At 34.7% G+C, this 5,124-nt stretch overlaps 1 pseudogene; it reads right to left on the bottom strand.

Moving 5' to 3' along the window:
* Window positions 1-359: 359 nt before the first annotated feature.
* On the bottom strand, window positions 360-3,807 carry LOC124913407 (annotated as a pseudogene).
* Between the last annotated feature and the right edge of the window lie 1,317 nt (window positions 3,808-5,124).

Raw genomic sequence — 5,124 nt, 5'->3', positions numbered from 1 at the left:
TATTTATTAATATAATAATACTTCTGCATTTTGATTGGTCCGCAACAAGGAACATGCTATTCGGTAGCAGAAAATCCGAATGGTAGATTAAATCCATCTAAAAATACAACTGTGATCATTAAGGACCTTAATAATTTTATAATCACATTAAATGCTGTAACAGTACTCAATTGTTTAAGTTTTAGTTGTGACCAAACAATAAATAACAAAAGGATGATTTAGTGAGTTTGACATTTGCAAGATACAATAATGAGAATAAATATTGTTGAGAAAATAAGTAATACGTGGTTAAAATGAAAAAAAAAAAAAGAAGAAGTAGAAAGTCTCTCTTTCCAGTTCCATTGAATCAATTAGTAGAATCAATTATAACTTTGAACAGAAATAATAGCTTGGGGGCCTCCTTGAACATAAACAAAAGTAATTTCAGAGCCTGGACTGATGACATTGAGGTAGTCTGGAAGCTCATAGACATTGGGTTGTTGTGGAGTTTGGATGAGCCCCCAGAGAGGTCCAGAGAGTTTGTCAATTCTGAGTCGTAGATTACTGATTGGATTCTGAGCTATATTCCTCATTATCACTTGGTGCTTGTAGAAGTACGTTGTCCCAACCGTCCATGAGTTTGGGATCGAGTGGACAAATTCAACTGGCACATCAACACATGCAATTATTTATCTAATAAGATTAGTTTTTTTTGTAAATGATCTAAGTGTGAAAACTCAAACACATAGCCATAAGTTCTTGTGTTTTATCACTTAAACATGAACCTCCACAATTTGCTAAGATTAGTTTAAAACATGAATAATCAAATTTTATATTACCAAACTAAGTATATATATGTGTGTGTGTGTGTGTGTTTTAGAGATTGAGATTGCAATTGTTTTTAGAGAATTTGATTTTTCGGATCATGTTCAAATTATAATATCATAGATAGCAAAACAGCCCAAGTGCAGTCATGTTGAATGTTGAAAAACAATTACATTCAGTTTTTATTTGTCTTCACCATTCTTTAATGGATATACTAATTTCTGCATGAGTACTGCCAATTTTGAAATAATAACTTGACCATTTATTTTGAAAATAAGTTGACAGAAAAAGAAAACTTACTTGGTGATGAGAGTTGTTGGGGAGGTTGTACATTTCCGTTGTTGTTTCCAGCTGCTTTTACATATATATATAATTAGTATGAACTGTTATAAGAAAAAAAAAAAAAAAAAGAAAGAAAAGTGTTGTACCAGTTGAATAGTAGACACCATTGTTTGAAAATGTGGATTGCAACTTGGCGAAAAGGCCTACTAGAGGAGCGCAACCAGAGATTGTTGGCTCAGTCTGCTCGTAATTAGACCGGTCATCGCAGAACTCATCGGTGTTTGATGGGCCACCAAGCAAAGCCCCAAAGATGATGTTGGGATTGGCCTCGGGGCTGCCATACCACCTGTCGAAGCCTTCCACACATCCAACCGCAGTTTTCAGAACTTCAGTTGACTGGATCGATGCACCCCTGTGGTGAACATGAACCGGGTAGTTTTTCCCATACCCGACAAGGTAGCTTATTGATTTTGGATTTTTGCCTAGAATATAATCTCCCTAAAAGAGTGACGGAGACCGAAATTAGAATTAGAATTAGAATTAGAAATAGAAAGACTTAAATATAATGTTATCAAAAGATATCTAGAAAGTTGATATAATTTCTTTAATTTTCTATATATATATGGATACCTGAGATTTTGCAAAGTTGAGAAGGTCAAGAGGCTGAACTTGTGGCTGGTCAGGGCAAGGGAGTGTGGCCTTAGCCTGAGTAATATAATCTGAATAAACAGCCATAAGGAAAGCAGCTGATGAGGCATACTGCATGTTGTTCCAGTCTCTTACATACATTAAGCCACCTGATAATTAAATCATTAATGTCAGAAAACTAATAATTAAATCAAGTTTAGTTTAGTTAATAATTGGATATTAGAAAAGATTGATTATAGTAACCAGGAGTGAAGTTGACATTGTAGCCATCATTCTTCCCGAGGCACGCGCATGCAAAGTAATTTGCCTTTGCTTCATATTGCTTTAGTGTATCAACATAGCCTGCACCACCTTCTCCATCCATTAATACCTACATATATCATAACATCTTTTTTCCTAAGTATTCTTTTTTGTATTTTGTCTTAGTCAATCATCTAAGGTGTCCTTCAATTGTTAATAACACTATGTTTCGTTAAACCATGGGCACATGAAGATCGCGAGTAACAATGATCCAATATGTTCAACCATTACACTCTAAGTTAATATCATAAATTTATGTGTTAAAGGAATGCAAAATTAATTAAGAGAACTAAGGGCTAGCTTATACATTACCTTAGCTAAGAGAATTTGGAGGCCAGCATACTTGTTATCCCAAGAGAATTCTTTCACAGCCCATCCTGTTCCTCCCAATGAGACGGCATTGTCAACCACATACTTCAAATAATACTCTTCTTTGCTTGCTTTGTATATCCATGTGGCTGCCCACAGCAACTCATCCTTCCATCACACAAAATTAAACTCATAAGGTTTACTTACATGCAAAAGAACAAAATGAAATGAAATGAAATCAAAACAAAACAAAACATAAATTTGTTGTTGTCACACAAGTATAAACGTGTACTGACCGAGTAACCAGATGACGGATAGAATTTCTGAGCGCACAGAATGGTGTCATCGTACTGTCCCCTAAACGTATCCGCGAATGAGAAAAGCTGTAATATCATTAATTAAAATGAGACAGCCTAAAATATCATTACTAAAATATGATTACTAACTAATCAACCTGTTTGGCATGAACCAAGAGGAGGGAAGCGTAAGAAGAGTTGTAAGGCTGGAATGCCAAAGAAGCAGCAGCTAAAGCAGCGGCCGTTTCCCCAGCAAGATCAGATCCCGGGTGACCCTCATCCAGCTTGTAGGCATTCCTCGGTGTAGTCATGTCTTCGGCACGCTGCCAGCAATAGTGATCCGAGTCTCCATCACCAACCTGCAGTGTACTCACAAGATGTTCAAATAATTTTTTTTTATGAAACCAAGATTAATTCTCTAAAGTAAGTTAGCACAATTCACGCCACCTAGGTTCCCAAATTCTAATCCAACATTCTTGGTTAATTCGATGTTACCAGTGCTGCATGTAATTCACTCATTAATTGACACATATATATACATAAAAGTGAAGTAGTTGATTTTTTTCTCTTTATATTGAGAATATAAATTAAATTATTGAAGAGAAAGACAAATAATTACACCTGTGCCCAGAGGACATTAGGCTGAGGATGGGCACGGATAAAGTAATCGGTTCCCCACTTAATAGCAGCTAAAGTGTGGTCCATCTGGTTAAGTTCCATCATTTGGTTCCTGAAATCTATGGCTCCCCATGCCAACATTGTCACTGTGAATGCCATCGGCATCCCAAACTTTACATGATCTCCTGCATCATAGTACCCTCCCACCAAATTTGCCTGCAACCAATATATACATAGACAGTGTTTATGTTTGAAAACTCGAATTCATGATCATAAATATATGAGTTCATGCACTATAAATTATTAATAATGATCATCACGAACTCACTCCTTCAAGGAAACCATCTTGCAGACCCGAATTGCCACGCCATGTAACCCGTTGATTTGGTGGCAACCACCCGGACCTTTGTGCTTCATAAAACAACAAGCTCTTGTCCAATGAATCCCCATAGTCAAATATTTGTGCCTGGGTGGATGTGGATCTAGCCGCCAGCAGAACCAATGACAACGCAATTAATGTAGCTGAGGAAGACAGCATTAACTTCACCATCCTTGTATTGTCCTGCTCCTGCTTTAGAATTTTGTCTTCAATTTCTGTATTAGTCGAGAAAATTATCAAATATATAGTGGCCGGCCTGTAACATAGTTACTAATTCATATATACTGGATTAACCTTATTAATTAAATAACAGGATTAATATCAACAATTACATATTATGATGGTTGTTTACACGTTGATGGAGTTTAGAGCGAGAGAGGCTATCACGTTGTCAAGAAATAATATATAGTTGCATCCCACATAGTACCGTACGTAGTATACCAAAATACTTGCACATTGTATATTCTTGATTCTACGGATTTTAATTGATTCTTCATTTTCAATAATACCTATATATCAGTTACATTTTCTTTGAACTATTTTAATATTAAAACTAAAACAACCTAGAAGGTGAAAATACATGTCATTTTTACAGAAACGAATTACTTAGTCTCTTTTGTAAAATGTTCAAATGCAATGATTAATGTTCTAGAAAATGATAGAACATATAAAAGAAAATAGAATAAACGCATTGTTATATATATATAAATATTAAATTAGTAAGATGTTTTATTAAATTTGTTATAATTTTGAACAAAAAGTTTTGTAACTTAGTGATGGAAGACAAATATCTAAATTTTTTAGTTGATCATGGAGTCAAATCTCACCCAAAACTATTTTTTTAATCCATTTTTTAAATTAAACTTAGGGCAATAACAAAAATATCGACTTTTTTTCTACCCGAGGCTGGGGCATTCCAACTCTCAGGGCCGGCACTGCGCCTAATTAAGAATGAATTACTTACATGGAAATCAAGAGCCCAAAATTGTGGTTGATGCTCTCCTCCAGTCACCCTGCTTTACAGGTCAACAATTACACACTTTAAAAATGAGTAGTCTTAATAGGGGGTGCGGAGCCCCGAAAATTAGGCTGTCCAGCTCTAGGTAAGAAAACGTGAAAAAATAATTAGTTGTCCTACTTTTGGTGAGATTTGAAACTATGAACAAACAGAATTCTTAATTTTTTTATCATAAACAACCGCGTTAAACAATTATATATTAAAAACTTAATAATACTAAGAAATTATCTTAATTATTTTTATTAAATAGGCTGCACTACCCTATTCAATAGACTTACCTTATGGCCGACCCGATAATTATTAATACTTCAGTTGAGTCCCTCTTAACTATTATATTTACTATAAAGAAAGAAAATTAATATCAAATGTTATAAGAATATGTAGAAATATTTTGAGTGAAGAGTTAATACCTAAGGATAACAATGGAAGAAAGTAAACTTGAGTGAAAGGAGAGTATGCATGATCATATT

Source organism: Impatiens glandulifera, chromosome 8 (genome assembly GCF_907164915.1).
Source record: "Impatiens glandulifera chromosome 8, dImpGla2.1, whole genome shotgun sequence".
Classification (NCBI taxonomy): Eukaryota; Viridiplantae; Streptophyta; class Magnoliopsida; order Ericales; family Balsaminaceae; genus Impatiens; species Impatiens glandulifera.
This window is presented reverse-complemented; position numbering and strand designations above follow the sequence as displayed.